The sequence below is a fragment of the Lycium ferocissimum genome, chromosome 4 (genome assembly GCF_029784015.1).
Source record: "Lycium ferocissimum isolate CSIRO_LF1 chromosome 4, AGI_CSIRO_Lferr_CH_V1, whole genome shotgun sequence".
NCBI lineage: Eukaryota > Viridiplantae > Streptophyta > Magnoliopsida > Solanales > Solanaceae > Lycium > Lycium ferocissimum.
In genome coordinates this window covers 2,395,858-2,417,466 of record NC_081345.1, presented here as the reverse complement: position 1 = coordinate 2,417,466, position 21,609 = coordinate 2,395,858, and positions in this window count along the sequence as shown.

Below are 21,609 nucleotides of genomic sequence, written 5' to 3'. Positions count from 1 at the left end.
TAAAACGATAGGCGGGAATCCGGGAATAGTGGGCCCGCCCGGGCCAATGGAGGTGGCGTACATGGGACATGCCTAGCGAACCTCATAATATCATCCATAATTGGTTTGGGAGTAGTCGGATTGGATTCGGACAAGTTTTAGACATTTACGGCCAAACTAGTCAATTGTGACCTATTTGGTTCAATTCCATTGAATGAAAACGCTCCAACTTTAGGTGTGAATCCGGGAGATAGGATTGACCCAAAGGGTCGAAACAGAAACCAGCACACCTAGATCATGCCATGAAAAGGAAATAGAAGGCTTTACATACCTTATTCGCGTCTTACGCTCGTGCGAGCTCCACTCCCGTTTCGTCCGGAGAATCTGCAAATGGTCACCTTTACCGAGTTACTATTCATGAGAGTTAGCATTTCAATCTTGGTTTCTATTTGGCTACCGAAATTTCGGCAGCACTTCCCCTATAAATACGACACCCCCGAGATTCAACTCGGCTCAAAACAACCCAACAACAACATCAATAATATTAACAATCACAACATAACACAACTAATCAACTTTCCGACCTAATGCAATAGTTTCAATTCCAACTTCACACTTCCAATTTCATGTCAACGTTCTCATATTTATTTACTAATTCAAGACCATTCAAATATATTTCAACACATTCCTCAAAATATACAAGTTTTCCATAAAACCATAATTCATCCCAACCTTCCACAATTGCATCAAAATTACAAAATTGCATTGACATCTTCCGAATTCATTCACAACAACATAAATTCACACCTTAGACCATTACTTCCACAATTATATAAAAACCACATAAAGTCATATAATTTCCCATAACGACATACATGCCAACTTCAACACCAACTCGAATCGCTAAGCCTTTATTTACGTCACAAGGGTCACAACAACACAATTAACGAACTAAATAAAATCAAATTCACTCTTTTTCCTACCACTTGGCTCACGGCCAAACACACCCTTCCCACACACACACGCCATGCATCCACACGTCACACTTCCATAATCCCCATTCAATTTTAATCATCATAACATATAAATTCATTCCATAACATAAAACATAAGAATCTTACCTTTTTCTTAAAATTTCAACTTTCCGCAAACGGAGTTCTTTCTCCAACCCAATTATACTACGCGAAGAGCGCCTCAAACTTGTTAAGAATTCACAAAGGACAAGATTTTGGATCAAGGATGGAGGCTCCAAAATTTTTTCTTCTTTCTTTCTCCTTTTTTTTTCTCTATGGCCGAAGCTTCTTTCTTTCTTTTTTTCTTGATTTTTCTTTCAACTTCTTGAAGTTTCATGCACCTTGACTTGCTTATATAATTTTAGCACATGGATAATTAATTAAATTCCCATGGGCTTGGCCATGGGTTGGACGGCCACACCCTCCAAATTGGGCCTTTATTTCTCTTTTTTTTTCTTTGAGCCCAATTGGTTATAAGCCTCGTTTTGTAATTCCGAAACTAATTTCCAAAATTCCAAACTTGCCCTTGTCCTTCCACCGTACTTCCACACCAATATTTTTCATGAGCAACACACACATACATTAATTCAAATCAACACTTGACCTTATTCCTTATAAATCAAGGTTATTTCCAAATTTTCAAATACGCAAAAATGCCGGATGTAACACGATAGCGACTGCATGTCTGCGTATGTGTGTAATGTCTCATACCTGGTTTTATTAGCAGATATGTGTATTCCGGCAACCAACGTGGCGGCATAGGGAAGACATTAATTGAACAGAGTAACGAAGCTCAAGTGAGCAACAGTGTATAGATGGCATAAATGTTACAAAGCAAGCCGATATTGTGTTTATTACAGGTCAAGTTTGGACAGTTCGAATGCAATGACATGTGGAAAAAAGGGAAGAAAATGAGTAGATGGAAGGTCAGGGAGTCAGAACGTCGGGATCAAAGTACCGTTTACTTGGAATGGGAAATGCGGATATAAGGCAAATATAATCGGGTAATGATATAAGCACACCCCTAAAGGGGGGAAGCGGATGCGAGAAATGCAAGTGCAAGATGTAAGGATTGCAACATAATGTGTGACCGGGAAGTTGAAAGGCGAGATCTAAGCAAAGGAATGATAAAAGAGTACGAGTTAAAGATAAAGAGATGATTTGAGAAACTGACAACGAGATAAAGAAGGAAAGAAGGAATATGACTGGTAGATACGGCGTACATGGTAATAAAAGGAACTTTCCCCGAGATCCTTATACGGCTTTATAAGACTAGTTGAACATTCGAGGACGAATGTTCTAAAGGGGGGAAGGATGTTATATCCCGCATTTTTGTACATTGGGACAATCCGGATTGACTATGATAAGTTAGGGACAAAACCATTCCGGGATACAATGTCGAGACTTTTGACCTTTGATTTCGTTTTGAGACACAAGTTGTTGATGAATTTGTTGGCATGGAATGTTTAGGAAAATTTGGGACCAAAAGTGGGATATTTGGAAGTTTGAAATTCATGAAAATTGGCCATGTTGGCCATGTGGCTTGAATTGGTCCCACACACTTTGTGGACAATTTTAATTGGTCCAACACATGTGTGTGGGCCATGGACACTTGTGCAATTTGTGTGGGAGCATAAAAGATGACTTCTAAGTCATCTACATCCATTCTACACTTAGCAAAAAAATAAGAAGTTGAAGAACACCTTCAAAGAGGCTCTCGGCCAAAGAAGGAGAAAAACCAAGTCAAAAATTAGCCATCTCAAAAATATTTCTTTGGTGCAAATCCACTAATTGGAGGTCCCTAAGTAGCGTGGAAGTGTTGTTTGGATCATCCAACCATCCGTTTTGTAGATCGCAAACCCTAGCCTATTTGTGAAGTTGAAGAGAAAGGTAAGATTTAATCATGTTTTATGTGTTATGAAGGGTGTATGTGTGTTGTAGTATGTTAAAATGGAGGAAATTCATGAAATATGGCATGTTGGAGTTGAGGTTGTGTGTGTAGTGTATAGCGTGTAGGTGTGTGTGTTGTGTTGTGTTGAAGTAATGAATTGAAGTTTAGTTAGCATGTTTTGAATGTTGTAGAGTGAAGAAATGGATGAGAATCATCAATATGTATATATATGGTGTTGGCCGAAAACGGGCTATATTATGTGACAAGGAATGGATTAATGTTAATTAGTATTTTGGTAGTTGTCGTTATGAATTCTATGTTGACGATAGTAGTTTAATGACTCAAATTGATATCGTAAGTGTTGTGGGTTGAATTGGAGACTATTGTGCATTTGATGTAATTTGTGTATTTATGGGAATGACATTGTTAGAGTGTGGATTGTTGGTGCAAATCATGATTCGGAAGTTAAAAATGTGTTATGGATATTGTTCTCGGGTTTGGGGCTGTTTTCGGGCAAATTGGAGCCTTTGTTGGATTGTTGGAAATATTGTATGAATTGTTTAAGATGTTCTTGAATGTTGTTGGTATAGGTTCGGGTTAGGATTGGAATGTAAGCCGTTGAATTGAATATATTGAAAGTTGTGGAATGATGTAAAAGAGAGTTACTAATGTTATATTGCCTTTCGGATTGCTTATTAATGTTGCTAGGTTGGTTGTTGTTGTGGTTGATTTGGCCGAGTTAAATTCTCGGGGTTGGTCTATTTACAGGGGAAATGCTGCCCAAATTTCTGTAGAATTAAGGGCTAGTTTGGAATTAAATGCCCAAATGTCTATAGCTAATGTTTGGCATATTATGACTTATTGTAGATCTTGGGCAGCCCGAGACGTAGGTTGGAATTAGCTTGAGTTGGATTAGCGTTGAAAGCGATCGAGGTATGTAAAGCGCAACTCTTCCTTCTTTTGGCATGCCTTAGTCGTAAATAGGCTATGATACGAGCCTCGAGGAAATTCTACTCTGCGATCCGACCATGTATCGTGATTATTATTTGTTTCTTGGTCTTCGTATGCATGATATGATGAAATATTGGCCCTATGTCTTTTGTATGAATAAGTTTCAAAAGTTGCATAAAAGTTTGGTTTTTAAAAGAGTTTTGTTCCTAAATGATTCCGAAAACTACGAAAGTCCGTAACTTTCACGGACGGAAACCGGATCGCCTCGATATGCTCAAAAATGATTCCATGATGTATGATGATTATGTTTTCCATAGGCGGGCCCGGCTCGGGTCGACACCCGTTCGTGGGTCCTTGACTTTCCTTATGTACTTACGACGACCTTTGAAAGAATATGATATGAGTATGATCCCGATTTCAAGTACGATCGGTTTACTTACCTTTTGAGTCTATGATAATGATCTCACGCATATGATTTTGATACATAACTATGGTTTCTGAAGTTCGGGTTGATATGTTCCCGAGCGGTATTCGAACGAAAATTCGATTTGGCTATTGTCTTGGTTTTGAAATAATAGTTCGCTTCGACTATTTTATTGAGTCTGTAATGACGACTATGTTTTGATTTCAAGCTATGTCATATGATCTTGACACGTACTTACAATTTCTAAAGTGCTACTTGATATGTTCTCGAATGATTTTTGGAAGGAACTTGACTTGACTGTTATTTAGCTTTTAAATGAGATTTCGTTTGATTATGTTGTTGAGTCTGTGACGATGATTTGTGTGTATGGTTTCTCACTACTCTGCTCGTGCGAGCTATTATGATCTATTTCACTGCGTCCCGGGCCAGGGCATGCATTCGTGCACGATCCTACAGTATGATTCACCGCGCCCCTCACTAGAGGGCCGGGGCATGTTATATGATATGATTATGATATGATGATATGGGGAGGTGGCCAGGATGGCATATGATGACTTCATTCGCCGCGTCCCTCACTAGGCGGGGCACGTTATATGTATATGATATGATGATTTTACTTACCGCGTCCCTCATTAAAGGGCGGGGCACGTTATATGTATATGTATCGATGGTTTTACTTACCGCGTCCCTCATTAAAGGGCGGGGCACGTTATATTTATACATGTGTACGAGATGATTTTCGACTCTGTTTCTCGGTCCCATGATGAAATTTGAATATGAAATGGATACGTATGATTTATGTTTCAAAGGCAAGTGTTATGATTTTCTGGTTATTGTGCTACTTTTTGACTCCTCGTTTCAGTACGATTCTGTTCACGATATTCCATGCTTTACATTCTCAGTAGATATTTCGTACTGACCCCCTTTCTTGTTGCGTTTCATGCCCGCGGTACGGATTTTGGTGATCCGCCGGCTTAGGATTCCCGTCGGCGGTCTTGGAGTGCTCCTTTGTTTGAGCCCACTTTTGGTACATATTCATTCGTGGCATATGTATTTGTTTGTTCGGGGGTACGGCGGGGCCACGTCCGTCATATGATTGTTGGTTTGTTTAGAGGTACGTAGACGTATATGTGGGTTAGGCCTATTACGAGGTGTGTTTGTATGTTCTATGTTAAGAGGCGATATGTTTTGTGGCGACCTTGTCGGCTAGCGCCATGTTTTGGGGTCGTTGCGCCATTTGATAGCCTTGTCGGCTTTTGATATATATATGTTGTGTTTGAGATGTATGCCGAGACGGTTTGATATAATCTGAGACAGCGTTTGATATTTGTGTCTGTATAAACCATCTGTGTGTGATTCGGATTTGATGAATGTGTTTGGGTGCCCAACTCGGGCACTAGTCACGGCCTACGGGGTTCGGTCGTGACAGTTTGAGTCTATGATAATGATTTTATACATATGGTTACTCACGACTCTGCTCGTGCATTCTGTTGTATCTTTCGCCGAGTCCCGGGCCGGTTAAATTTGTCGTGCGCACTTTGTTATACTCCGGTGTTATCTTGTGTTTATGGTTCACATCAAGCGTAATTCCTCGCTATCTTGTGTGTATGGCGTTATCTTTGTGATATGATGTGTGACGGGGATACGGAGATTTGAAACCAACGGTGTTATCTTGCGTTATGTCGCCATCGACGGGCGGGCGACCATATAAGAACAACGTATACTATGCATGATTTGTATTTTGAAAGTAAACATTTTGATATTTTGGAAATGCATTCACTTTACGTACCACTATTTCGATTATGATTGATTTGTATACTATAATTTACGCTTTGCATACTCGGTATATATTTCGCAACGACCCCCTTTCTTCGGTGCGTTTCATACGCCAACGGACGCACGGTTGGTGATCCACCGGTTTAGGACACCCTCTTACTATTCGAAGTGCTCCCTTGGCTAGAAGCCTACCTTTTGGTATATATTCGTTCGTTGCATTTGTATATATTTGTTCGGGGGTACGGCGGGGCCAAAGCTAGAAGAAATCATATGATTGTTTGTACGTTTAGGGTACGTGGACATGTATGTGGGTTATGCCCATCATGTACGATTGTGTTTGTATGTTATATGTTACGGCGATCCCGTTACATGTGGCCCGTGGCACACCCTCGTCGGCTTGCATTTGTATATGTTTTGGGCCATTGCGCCATTTGATAGCCTTGTCGGCTTCTGATATATGTATGGCTGTGTTTGAGATGTGTTTGCGATAGTTTGATATAATCTGAGACAGTGTTTGATATTTGCGTCCGTATAAGCTATCTGTATATGATTCGGACTAATGATTGTGTTTGGGTGCCCAGCTCGGGCACTAGTCACGGCCTACGGGGTTGGGTCGTGACAGAAGTGGTATCAGAGCGGTTCGTCCTCGGAATGTCTACAGACCGTGTCCAGTAGAGTCTTGTTTATCGATGTGTTGTGCACCACATCTATAAGCAAGAAGCTACAGGGCATTTAGGATGTTATCTTTCCTTCAGATCTTAGATCGTGCGATAGAGCTGTGTTATCAGGTTGACTCTTCCCTGACGTAATGTTATGTTTTCAGCGATGCCTCCAAGGAAGGCCACGTACGCCGGAGAAGGGCAAGTACGGCGGCGGTGAGACCGGCCCGAGCTCGGATGACTACTAGGGCTCGTGCCCCGGTTGAGCCGGATATTGTGCCTCGACGGCTGGTTCGCTACGCCGCCGGTATCGAGAGGGGCTTGGAGCGGCGGCGTGCGGTGCGGGGCGGCTCCACCGCCAGCTCCCGAGGTTCGAGTACCTGCACCTCCAGCTCCCCAGCCAGGGGCGGAGGATGGGACCCTGCGAGAGGCAGTCCAGTTATTGACTCGATTGGTAGCGGGGCAGGTTCACAGACAGGGAGTAGGGGATGATCGTGTAGACAGGCGCGATAGTCAGAGGGCCCGTGATTTTCTGCTTTGTGGCCCACCAGAGTTTTTCGGGTCAAAGCCCGCAGAGAGGACCCTCGGTAGTTCGTCCGACGGATGCGGCGTACCCTGCGATTGATTAGTGCTTCCGAGACGGAGTCGGTTGAGTTGGCGTCATACCGGTTGCACGATGTGGCAGCCTAATTGGTATGAGTCTTGGATGTTGTCTAGGCGAGGGCGCCCCTCCCGGCCATATGGGCGAGTTTACTGAGGCCTTTCTGGCCCACTTTCTACCTCCGGAGGTGAGGGCGGGCCGGGGGTAGACGATTTCTTACATGTTGAGCGAGAGAGGGCGAGCCGATCGGGAGTACGGTTTAGATTCGATTCGGCGGCCAAATATGCGCCCGCATATGTGGCGGCTTATGGCCCGATCGGATGTGCCGATATATAGTGGGGGCTGGATCGGTACTTCGTTGACGGTTGCTTGGTGCTGGCGGCCCGGCCGGTATGGATATTGCCCTCGTACGGGCCCGCGCCCGGGGTGGAGGACCGACGCGGAGGGCGCCGGCTGATAGGGTTGATGACGGGGGCCGACCCAAAAGGGCTAGATCATGCAGGTGATTCGAGGATTTTCGAGGGCGGCCTCGGCGGCGGCGGGCGGATATCCTCCCCGGCGGCACGGGGCACACCCGCCGGTTTGCCGGTAGGAGAGGGTGCGGGATATTCGGGGACGGACGAGCTCCGGTTTTCGGGCTCACGGTTGGACAGAGGCTCCAGTAGTCAGATGAGACCGCCCAGACCTCCGTGTCCTCCTTTGTGGGAGACAGCACCCTGGAGAGTGTTTTCGTGCCACCGGTGCGTGCTTTACTTGTGGCCGTCAGGGCCATCTGATAAGAGATTGTCCGTTTAGAGGTGGTGCAGGCAGCGCAGCTTAGCCTACCGGGTCAGCCGGTGGTTCATCTTCATCCTCGGTAGCTATGCGCCCTGCGGGGAGAGGTATGCCAGCATCGGCGGGCGCGGCGAGAGGACGTGGTGGGTTCTGGTTCTAGCGGTCCTTTGAACCGCATATATGCATTGGCCGGCCCGACGGGGACCGGAGGCGTCGCCTAATGTCGTTATAGGTATATTCTTGGTCTTCTCTCGAGATGTGTATGCACGATTGATCCGGTTCTACTTTATCATATATTTCTCCCCTTGTTGCTAATAAAATTGGGATAGAATCGAACCGATAGAGCCTTTTGAAGTAGCTACACCGGTAGGGGATACATTATAGCCGGACCGGGTTTATAGAGATTGTTCGGTAATATATACGTCGTGCACTAAGGCGGATACGGTAGAGTTAGATATGGCGAGTTGTAATTATGGGTATGGATTGGCTAGCTTCTTGTTATGCTAATGTTGATTGTCAAAAGAAGATAATCCGTTTCCAATTTCCAGGGGAACCAGTTATAGAGTGGGCAGGTAATACCGCATCACCGAGGGGTAAGTTTATTTCATACCTGAAGGCAAGAAAAATGATCAGAAAGGGCTATATTTATCATTTGGTTCGGATACATGATTTAGAAGCAGAGGCACTGACTCTTCAGTCAGTCCCAGTGGTTAATGAATTCTTAGATGTATTCCCAGACGAGCTTCCAGGTCTTCCCCTTGAGCGGGAGGTAGAGTTTGCTATTGATTTGTTGCCGGATACTCAGCCTATCTCTATTCCTCCGTACAGAATGGCACTGCGGAAATTGAAGGAATTGAAAGAGCGGCGAGAGATTTATTAGAGAAGGCTTTATTAGGCCCGGTACATCACCACTGAGGGAGCGCGGTATTGTTTGTGAGAAAGAAGGATGGATCGGCTGCGGATGTGCATTGATTACGACGAAATTTGAATAAGGTAACCATCAAGAATAAATACCCCCTCCCCGGGATTGATGATTTGTTTGATCGATTGCGGGGTGCCAGTGTTTCTCGAAGATGACTGCGGTCGAGCTATCATCGAGTACGGGTACGAGAGGCTGATATTCCTAAGACAACATTCAGGACCCGATATGGGCATTATGAATTCAGAGTGATGTCTTTTGGGCTGACTAATGCCCCAACAGTATTTATGGACCTGATGAATCGGGTATTCAGACCGTTCTTGGATATGTTCGTGATTGTATTTATCGATGATATCCTGGTTTATTCACGATCAGAAGCAGACCATGCAGATCATTTGAGGACGGTACTTGGCACACTTCGGCACCAGAAATTATATGCTAAATTTTCTAAATGTGAATTCTGGCTGACTTCAGTGGCATTTCTGGGGCATATTATTGGGGCTGATGGCATCCGGGTGGATACCCAGAAGATTGGCGTAAGGGTGGCCTAGACCTACGACACCGACGGAGGTGCGTAGCTTTACGGGATTGGCCGGTTATTACGGGAGATTCGTAGAGAAATTTGCTTCGATTTCGGCGCCTTTGACAAGGGTGACTCAGAAGGAGCTAAGTTCCGGTGGACTGATGCTTGCGAGTGTAGCTTCGATTCTTTGAAAAGAAGTTGACTACGGCTCCGGTTCGACTCTTCCGAGGACCGGACGGCTATGTGATTTATTGTGATGCCTCTGGTATTGGTTTGGGGTGTGTGTTGATGCAGCACGGCAGAGTTATAGCTTATGCTTCCCGGCAGCTCAGAAAGCACGAGAAAAATTATCCTACTCACGATTTGGAGCTAGCCGCGGTGATTCATGCTTTGAAGATGTGGAGACATTATTTATATGGTGTTCCTTGATATTTATACGATCATAAGAGCCTCGGTACATCTTTAGCGAGAAGGAGGCTGAACTTGCGGCGGATGAGGTGGTTAGAGTTCTCTGAAAGATTATGATGTTGATATTCTATACCACCCAGGGAAAGCTAATGTTATGGCAGATGCACTCAGCCGTAAGTCTATGGGCAGCCTAGCAGACGTGCCATCAGAGAGGAAGGAAATGGTTCGCGAGATCCATCAGTTGGCTAGTCTTGGAGTTCGTTTGGCTGATTCTGGAGATGTTGGGGTTTCTGTTCGAGGTATTCTTTGAATCCTCCATTACAGAAGAGATTAAGCGGCGTCAGTATGAGGATCCTATTCTGGCACAGTACAGAGACACAGCCCTTGAGAAGGAAAAGACCCCGTTCGAGCTTACATCCGGTGGAGCATTATTGCACAGGGGCAGATTATGTGTACCCGATGTTGCAGGGCTGCGGCGACAGGTTATGGGTGAAGCACATTATGCCCGTTATTCTGTTCACCCAGGGTCGACGAAGATGTATCATGATCTCAGATGCTTATACTGGTGGGATGGTATGAAAAGAGATATAGCAGAGTTCGTCGCTCAGTGCCCAAATTGTCAGCAGGTGAAGATTGAGCATCAGAAGCCCGGCGGATTGTTGCAGGAGATGGAGATTCCGACGTGGAAATGGGAAATCATTAATATGGACTTTATTACAGGCTTACCTCGCACCCCACGGAGGTATGATTCCATTTGGGTTATTGTTGATCGGCTGACGAAATCAGCCCATTTCCTCCCAGTCCAGACTACATATTCAGCTGAGGATTATGCCAGGTTGTATATTAAGGAGATTGTGAGACTTCACGGAGTTCCCATATCTATTATCTCTGACAGAGGTGCCCAGTTTACAGCTAATTTCTGGAGGTCATTTCAAGAAGGATTGGGGACCCAGGTGAGTCTCAGTACAGCATTCCATCCTCAGTCTGACGGACAGGCCGAGCGCACTATTCAGACGTTGAAAAATATATTGCGGGCCCGTGTTATTGATTTCAGGGGTAGCTGGGGTGATCATTTGCCACTTGTTGAATTTTCTTATAATAACAGCTACCACTCCAGCATTCAGATGGCACCATATGAGGCTTTGTATGGCAGGAAATGCAGGTCACCGATTGGTTGGTTCGATGTGGGCGAGACTGAGTTGATTGGCCCAGATGTGATCCAGCAGGCAGTGGATAAGGTGAAACTTATTCGGGAGCGGTTGTTAGCGGCTCAGAGTCGACAGAAATCATATGCAGATAATCGCCGTCGACATTTAGAGTTTCAGATTGGTGATTGGGTATTCCTTAAAGTGTCACCTATGAAGGGTGTTATGAGATTCGGCAAGAAAGGGAAGCTGAGTCCGAGCTATATTGGGCCTTATCAGATTATTCGTAAAATAGGCAATGTTGCCTATGAATTAGATCTGCCAGCTGATTTGGGAGCAGTACATCCGGTATTTCATGTTTCTATGCTTCGTAAATGTATTGGTGACCCCTCCGAATATTTCGTAGATGATATCCGAGGTCACGAGGAGCTATCTTATGAGGAGCGCCTATAGCCATATTGGATCGTCGAGGTAAGAAAGTTACGGAATAAAGATGTGGCTTCTGTTAAAGTCTTTGTGGCGGAATAATAACCGGGAGGAAATGACCTGGGAAGCTGAGGAGCAGATGAAAAAGAAGTATCCTCACTTGTTACCGGTACCTACAGGTAATCTAAATCCCTTACTTGACTATGTGCTTGATAACTAAATTATTGTGTTAGTTGTAAAAGAAACTCCCCCGATTGCTTATAAGATCCCGTAAGGTTATTTAACATTCGAGGACGAATGTTCTAAAGGGGGGGAGGATGTTAGAACCCGTATTTGGTACATTGGGACAATCCGGATTAACTATGATAAGTTGGAGACAAAACCATTCCGGGAAATGAAGTTGGGATTTTTGACCTTCGATTTTATTTTGAGACATAAGTTGTGCATGAATTTGTTGGCATGGAACAATTAGGAAAATTTGGGACCAAAATTGGAATTTGTGGAACTTGAAAATCATGCTTTTCCCTTGGTCTTGGCCGTGTGGCTTGAAGAAGGCCCACACAATTTGTGGACAATTTTAATTGGTCCAACACATGTGTGGGCCAAGGACACTTGTGCCATTCATATAATAGCACAAAAGATGATCAAGTAGTCATCTTTATTCATTTACAACACTTAGAAAAAAAGAGCAAGAAGTTGAAGAACAACTCCAACCTCTCGGCCAAGAGGGAGAAAAACCAACTTCAATTCAAGCCATCCCAAAATTATTTCCTTGATGTAAACCCACTAATTTGAGGTCCCTAAGTAACGTGGAAGTGTTGTTCGGGTCATCCAACCATTCGTTGTGTCAATTGCAAACCCTAGGCAAATTGTGGAGTTGAAGAAGAAAGGTGAGATTTGATTATGTTTTATGTGTTATAAAGGTTGTATGCATGTTGTAGTATGTTAAAATGGATGAAAATCATGAAATATGGCATGTTGGAGTGAAGGTTATGTGTGTAGTGCATAGCCGTGTGAGGTGTGTGTGTTGTGTGGTATTGAAGCAATGAATTAAAGTCTAGTTAGCATGTTGTGATTGTTGTAGAGTGGAGAAATGAATGAGAATCATCTATATATGTTGGTAGGAGGTGTTGGCCGAATGTAGGCCATTTATGTGACAAGAAATGAATTAATATCGCTTAGTGTTTTAGTTGTTGTCGTTATGAATTCCATGATGAGAATGAGAGTTTAATGACTCAAATTGATGTTGTAATTGTTGCGGACTGATTTGGAGGTTATTGTACATTTGATATAACTTGTATAATTATGAGTATGACATTGTTAGAATGTGAATTGTTGGTGCAAATCATGATTTGGAAATGAGGAATGTGTCATAGTTGAGGCTCTCGGGTTTGGGCAGTTTTCGGGTGAGTGGGAGTATTATTTGGAATGTTTGAAATGTTGCATGAATTCCTTAAGATGTTCTTGAATGTTGTTGGTATGGGTTCGGGTTAGTATTAGAATGTATAAGCGTTGATGTTGGCTTGAAGGTAAGCCGTTGAATTGAATGTAATGAATGTTGTTGGATTATGTAGAAAGCGTATTTAATGCTAGAATTCGTTTTGAATTGATTATTGATGTTGCTAGGTTGGTTGTTGTTGTTGTTGTTGATGATTTGGCTGAGTTAAATTCTCGGGGTTGGCCTATTTACAGGGGAAGTGCTGCCCAAATTTCTGTAGAATTAAGTGTTAGTTTGGAATTAAATGCCTAAACGTCCATAGCTAATGTTTGGCATATTATGACGTTGTGTAGACCTTGGGGAGCCCGAGGCGTAGGTTGACATTAGCTTGAGTTTGGAGTAGCTTGGAGAGCGTTTGAGGTATGTAAAGCTCAATCCTTTCTTCTTTTGGCATGCCTTAGTTACAAATAGGCTATGACACGAGCCTCGAGGAAATTCTATTCTCGCAATCCGAGCATGTTTATGACTCTTATTCGTTTCCTGGAAATTCGTATGTTTGATATGATGAAATATTGGTCTCTATGTCTTTGAAATAATTGATTTCCAATTGTTGCATAAAAAGTTTGTTTTAAAAAGCTCCGTAACTACGAACGCCCGTATCTTTCACAGAAAGGCTCGGATTGCCTCGATATGCTCGTAGGTGATTGTATGGCATATGATAAGTATGTTTTTCATAGGCGGGCCCGACTCGGGTCGACACCCGTCCGTGGGTCCCGCGACTCTTCTTTTGTAATCCTGACGACTTTTGAAAGAATTTGATTTGGTTACTATTCCGACTTCTAAGTATGGTCATTTTACTTATCGTTTGAGTCTATGATAATGATTTTATACATATGGTTACTCACGACTCTGTTCGTGCATTCGGTTGTATCTTTCGCCGAGTCCCGGGCCGGTTCTGTTGTCGTGCGCACTTTGTTATACTCCGGTGTTATGCTGTGTTTATAGTTCACCGAGCGCCTTGCTAGAGGGCTGGGTTCCGCTTATATTTGGTGTTATGCTGTGTATGGCGTTATCTTTGTGATATGATGTGTGACGGGGATACGGAGATTTGAAACCTTCTGGTGTTATGCTGTGTTATGGCGCCATCGACGGGCGGGCGACCATATTTTCTGTGCCCTATGCATGATTTGTATTTTAAAAGTAAACATTTTTATATTTTAGAAATGCATTCACTTTCTGTACCACTATTTCGATTATGACTCAGATTTGTATACTATAATTTCTGCTTTGCATACTCAGTACATATTTCGTACTGACCCCCTTTCTTCGGGGGCTGCGTTTCATGCCCGCAGGTACAGACGCACAGTTTGGTGATCCACCAGTTTAGGACACCCTCTTCTGCTATTCGGAGTGCTCCCCCTTATTCCGGAGCCTACCTTTTGGTATATATTCGTTCGTTGCATTTGTATATATTTGTTCAGGGGTACGGCGGGGCCCTGTCCCGTCATATGATTCTGTTTGTCTGTTTAGAGGTCTGTGGACATGTATGTGGGCTATGCCCATACTGTACAGTTGTGTTTGTATGTTATATGTTCTGGGCGATCCCATTCGCCGTGGCAGCCTCGTCGGCTTGCATTTGTATATGTTTTGGGCCGTTGCGCCATTTGATAGCCTTGTCGGCTTCTGATATATGTATGGCTGTGTTTGAGATGTGTTTGCGACAGTTTGATATAATCTGAGACAGTGTTTGATATTTGCGTCCGTATAAGCTATCTGTATATGATTCGGACTAATGATTGTGTTTGGGTGCCCAGCTCGGGCACTAGTCACGGCCTACGGGGTTGGGTCGTGACATTGACGATTTTCTCTCATGATGTTTATGCGTTGATTGATTCGGGTTCCTATATCACTCCGTATATTGCCAGTCGTATTGGGGTGAAACCCGAGCCAATTAAACCTTTCGAGGTATCTAGTCCGGTTGGTGATCCCATGATAGCTAGACAAGTCTACAACAATTGTGTGATTGTGATATGTGATCGCCAGACTAAAGTTTATTTAGTTGAGTTGGAAATGTTAGACTTCAATGTGATTATGGGTATGGATTGGTTGGCCTCATGGCCTCATGTTATGCTAATGTCGATTCTTTGAATGAAAGTGGTTCGATTTAAATTTTCGGGAGAGCCCGTGCTTGAATAGAAGGGTAATACAACATCCCCAAGGGGTAGGTTTATTTCCTACCTTAAGGCATGAAAGATGATAGCTAAAGGCTATATTTATCATCTAGTACGAGTTCATGACATCGAACCAAAGTCGCTAACTCTTTAATCCATTTCGGTGGTGAATGGGTTTCCGGATGTATTTCCAGATGAACTTCCAGGCCTTCCTCCAAAAAGAGAGGTTTATTTCGCTATTGATGTATTGCCAGACACCAAGCCTATTTCTATTCCTCCTTACCGAATGGATCCTGCAGAGTTGAAAGAGCTAAAGGCACAATTGAAGGATTTACTTGAAAAAGGATTCATTAGGCCTAGTTCATCACCGTGGGGAGCGCCAGTCCTATTTGTGCGAAAGAAAGATGGTTCCCTACGGATGTGCATCGATTACAGGCAGTTGAATAGGGTGACAATAAATAATAGGTATCCTCTTCCAAGAATTGATGATTTGTTCGATCAATTACAGGGTGCCAAATGGTTTTCCAAGATAGATCTAAGTTCAGGTTATCATCAAGTGAGAGTTAAAGAAGAAGACATCCCCAAAACAGCTTTCAGAGGGAGATATGGCCATTATGAATTCCGGGTGATGTCATTTGGGTTAACTAATGCTCCGGCAGTGTTTATGAATTTGATGAATAATGTATTTAGGCCTCTCTTGGATCTATTCGTAATAGTGTTCATTGATGATATTCTAGTGTACTCTCGCACAGAGTCAGAGCATGCAGACCATTTACGTATTGTTCTTGAAATTCTTTGAACTCGAGAACTGTATGCAAAATTTTCAAAGTACGAGTTTTGGCTGAATTCTGTGACATTTTTGGGTCATGTTATTTCAGATGATGGCATCCGAGTGGATACTCAGAAAATTGAGGCCGTGAAGACTTGGCCAAGGCCCACAACGCCTACAGAAGTCCGTAGTTTTTTAGGATTGGCAGGTTACTACAGAAGGTTTTTGGAGGGGTTTTCCTCTATTTCAGCACCATTGACAAAGCTAACTTAGAAATTAGCAAAATTTCAGTGGAATGATGCTTGTGAACGCAATTTTCAAGAATTGAAAGATAGGCTAACTTCGGCTCCAGTCTTGACACTCCCAGAAGGGCCAGATGGTTATGTTGTATATTGTGATGCTTCTGGGTTAAGGTAGGATGTGTATTAATGCAGCACGGTAAAGTCGTTGCTTATGCTTCAAGAGAGTTACGGAAGCATGAAAAGAACTACCCAACTCATGATCTCGAATTGGCTGCGGTTATTCATGCATTAAAAATGTGGAGGCATTACTTGTATGGTGTACATGTCGATATCTATACAGATCACAAGAGTCTCCAATATATTTTCAAGCAGAAGGAGTTAAATCTACGGCAGAGACGATGGTTAGAACTTCTAAAAGATTATGATGTAAGTATTTTATACCACCCCGAAAAGGCGAATGTAGTGACCGATGCACTTAGCCGTAATTCAATAGGAAGTCTATGTGAGATTCCTCCAGAGAAGAAAGAATTAACCCGTGACCTTCACCAACTAGCCAGCCTTGGAGTTCGCCTAATTGATTCAAGCAATACAGGAATTGATGTTCACAACCTAACTGTTTCATCCTTAGATATGGAGGTGAGAGGACGTCAATAAGAAGATCCTCAGTTGAGCTATTATAGAGATACATTTCACGAGAAAGAGAAGTCTCCCTTTGAAACTTCTATAGATGGAGTTCTTAGATACCGAGGCAGGTTATGTGTTCCGAATGTTGCAGAATTACGTCACCAAATTCTAGAAGAAGCTCATTATTCTCGGTATTCTATCCATCCAGGTGCAACAAAGATGTATCATGATCTCAAATTGATGTATTAGTGGGATGGAATAAAAAAGAACATAGCAGAATTTGTAGCACAATGTCTAAATTGTCAACAAGTGAAAATTGAACATCAAAAGCCAGGAGGATTATTGCAAGCAATGGAGATTCCAACCTGGAAATGGGAAATGATAAATATGGACATTATTGTAGGGTTGCCTCGCTCCCGAAGCAAGTATGACTCCATATGGTGATCGTGGATAGAATCACGAAATCAGCCCATTTCCTTCCAGTCAGAACTAGTTACTTAGCAGAAGATTATGCAAGATTGTATCTTAAGGAAATAGTGCGACTCCATGGTATTCTAATGTCCATTATTACTGATAGGGGAGCGCAATTTACAGCTAAGTTTTGGAAGTCTTTCCAAGAAGGATTGGGTACTCAGGTGAAGCTTAGCACAGCATTTCACCCGCATCGATGGGAACACACTATTTAGACCTTGGAGGATATGCTAAGAGCATGTGTTCTAGATTTCGGTGGTAGTTGGGACAACCACTTACCCCTTATTGAGTTTTCATACAACAACAGCTATCATTCCAGTATCCAAATGGCTCCGTATGAAGCTCTATATGGAAGGAAGTGTAGATCCCCAATTGGGTGGTTTGAAGTCGGGGAGACACAATTAATAGGCCCTCAGTTGATTCAACAGGCAGCGCAAAAGGTCAAGGTCATCCGAGATGGATTGTTGACAGCCCAAAGTAGTCAGAAATCTTACGCGGACAATCGCCGGCGAGACTTAGAATTTCAAGTTGATGACTGGTATTCTTAAAGGTGTCGCCAATGAAAGGAGTAATGAGGTTTGGTAAGAAAGGAAAGCTGAGTCCTCGATATATTGGACCTTATAAGGTTATCCGCAAGGTGGGTCAAGTAGCTTATGAATTGGACTTACCCTCGGAATTGGAATCAGTCCATCCGATTTTCCATGTCTCAATGCTCCGTAAGTGTATTGGAGATCCTACTAGGATCGTCCCAGTAGATGATGTTCAAGTGACAGAAAAGTTAGCTTATGAAGAAGTACCCGTTGCCATACTAGATAGGCAAGTATGGAGACTTAGAAATAAAGAGGTAGCTTCAGTTAAGGTTTTATGGAGAAATAACAACCGAGAAGAGATGACTTGGGAGGCGGAAGAAATTATGAATGTTACACCCCTCGTCTTTGTAGTGGTAGAACTTATGATTTCTAAGCTGGGTATGCCTTGGGAATTGATACCCGAGCCCGAGTTTTGGAGATAGAAAGTGTCTTACCCTGTGTGCAATGGTAACAACAGGAATTCCTGGAGATTTACAGGGTTAAAAGTGAACGAATCGAATCGACGCGACCTGAACCGAATTAGAAAAGTCTGCAGACACCAGTCAAGATCGACGGATCGTCGAACCTGTCGACGGGCCATCGTTGTGCGACGTCGATAGGGTTCCGCAGCCCTGCATTCTGAAGGCGTAGGTTGACGAGCATGTCGACGGGTCGTCAACACATCGACTGGTCGTTGACCTGCTCGTCGAACCGGACCACTGAAGCATTTAATTATCAGAATATAAATATGTGGTCCACGACTTTATGTCTTATTTCTCTCATTCCCAGATCAGAAAACCCTAATATTTTGCTCTCCCAACATTTATGGCATAGTAGTGAAGATTTGATAAGACCTGGACCCCGTAAACTCGAGCTTGTGAAGAAGAAGGTTGTTTCTAGGGTTTCTCCAAGAATGGGAAACTTAGGAAGTTGAAGTTAAAGTAATTCTTGGGATTCTTGACCCCTCAAGGTATGTAAATGATTTCTACCCTTGTATTTAAGTTAGTTTCTAAGAGTTTTGGTGGTTCATGTGAAGAGAAGATAGCTATGAAAGTGATAAGTCAATGAAAGGTTAAATAGTGCTTTTGGGGTTATGTCAAGAGATGATTGAGGGATGTTTTTGGGTATATCTTGTTATGAGGGTGTTGCCATTAATGTTATCCTTGATATTGTAGTTGAGATTGGATGGAATTAGGAGTTGAGGGTTTTCTATGTTTTCAAGGGATATGTTGTCCATAGTTGTTAAGCTCTTTTGTAATTATGATGATTAGTGAGTAAAGTGAATAGCCTAATTAAGGCCTATGTTATCTTAATTGTATACTTACGAGTTCAAGGAATAAGAGTTGGACGATTGAATATATCACCAGGTATGTTAAGGTTATTCCTTCTTTTTTTTTGGCATGATCCTATGATATGAACCGATAAACGAGTAAGAGAGTTTCCATATTACTCTATTCTTATAAGTACTAAGAGAAATACAGTTTTGATGTTCCCGTACCCCGGCTATGGTATTTCCCCATATTCAGACCTTGTGATTTCTTGTCCTAGTAGTATGAGTCCAGTAAGGCCCATGAGAGGCAAACTGTCATTTTATTGTTTTAAGAATCTTATCGTTCAGTTCTACTTGTACTATGCATTCACTTTCAGTTCTCAGGGGTACAGTGAAGGGCATACTTGACAGGGGGTGAGGGTGTGACCTGTGATATTACGTTGTACATGTGAAAGGCACGCTTGACAGGGGGTGAAGGTGTGGCCTATGAGTGGTCCAGGGGTGACCTATGATGTTGGAGTGTATACATGAGAAAGGCACACTTGACAGGGGGTTAAGGTGTGGCCTGTGATGTGACAATGAGGTGTGTACCTCCTATATATATATATATATATATATATATATATATATGCATGTCCATGTTTTCCGACATACAGATTTAGTCAGAGGCAGACAGATACTAGTTCATACAGATTCATGCAGATAGTCATTCCAGCTTATGAGTTCAGATTTTATTCATGATTTCTATACACATATACATGTTGTCTTTATGCCTTACATATTCAGTACATTATCCGTACTGACTCCCCGTTGCTCGGGGGGCTGCGTTCATGCCCGCAGGTACAGGTAGACAGGGAGGTGGTCCAGCTCAGTAGGACCCTTATCCAGCAGCGATCAGTGCACTCCATTCGATCCGGAGTTGCAGTCTATTTTGGTAGGCCATTCTTTTGAGATGTATATAGATGGGTACGACGGGGCCCTATCCCGTCTTTTCTACAGCTTCCATTCCAGTAGAGGTCTGTAGACAGTTGTATGTAGTAGTCAGACGTTGTAGCCTTGTCGGCTTATATTCTTTTGTGTACAGTATATATAGCAGCCTAGCTGGCTTGCACTGTTCTTCCGCATGTTGTATATATATGCAGATTGTGTAGAGTTCGGATGTTCCCTCTTTATGAGATGAGTTTGTGCCATTTATGGGCTATTGATGTTCAGCATGTTTCAGATTAGTATTTAGGGGTGTTTGGTCACTAGAGGTCAGACTCCCGTCACGGCTCATCGGGTTGGGTCGTGACAATGAAGGCCAAGCACCCACATTTATTTTAGCCCCTAGAAGAAATCCAAGATGAAACGTCAAGATTATGAGGTATGCATGTTTTCTTTTTATGCTTTTGGGTCGTGTATGGCCAAACTTTATTACTATGATGTTGTGGCCCTGTGAGGCTTTGTTAATATGGGTCGTGACAGGTTGGTAGTGCCATATTACAGGGGAAACTCTGGCGAAATTTTTGTAAAATTCCCAAGAACTTAACATTCGAGGATGAATGTTTTAAAGGGGGGAAGAATGTTACACCTCCCATTTTATCTCAAGGAGATTTCGGCTTATTGGTGGTCCATGCCTTCGGTACGGTAGTCCGCACCAGAGTTTTGGTCATGAGATATTTTTCTTGGTATGTGTACAGGTGTATAAGTATGTATTCTTGACATTTCGATGGAATTGGAAGTGAAACGAATCGAATCGGACCAAAACGAAGCAGTTCAGGAAACTGTCGAAACCAGTCAATGTCGACGGCCCAAGGGACGGACCATCGACACGTCGACAAGCCGTTGACCTTGCTCGTCGACCCACGGATCTGGAAGCTTCCAGCCCTGATTATAAATATAAGCTCCCACGTTTTATTTCATTATTTCTCCCAAGAACAGACCCTATATCTCTCTAGAACGCTCTAAAACTCTCTCTCTATTTCTACAACAATCTATACCAAGAAATCAAGAGTAAAAACCAAGATTTAAGAGATTCATATACTATGAAGCCTATTAGGGTTTGTGGAGAGTAAGAATTTCTTTGGCATGCAAGTGAAGGATTCCATTCTAATGTAGTAGAGTGACTCAAGGCTTGTTCCCAAGTGTTTAAGGTGAGTTTTATGTTTATTTCTTATCATTGAAGGTATTGAGGGGTTGAAAGACTTGGATTATAGAAGAACATAAAATATGGAGCTTAAATGTAGAATCAATGGTATTCTTGAATGATAGTTGACCTAAATCATGACTCTTGATGTGTTATGAATAGAATCTTGTCACAAATGACATTGAGAACATGGGATAAACATTATATGTAAGTAAATGTTGTAGTGCACTATGACCATGATTATGGATGACTTGAAATGAAATTGGGAAATGTGGATAATGTAAATGAATGGAGGTTATTGCTTAGGATATTGTGAATGTTATTATAGACATTTGGGAGTTGATATATGATATGGAGAAAGTTGTATAAACAAAGGAAATGCTGCCCAATTTTCTCTAGCCTTAGTTAAGCATGTTCATGTGATCGATTAGCTAATGTTAA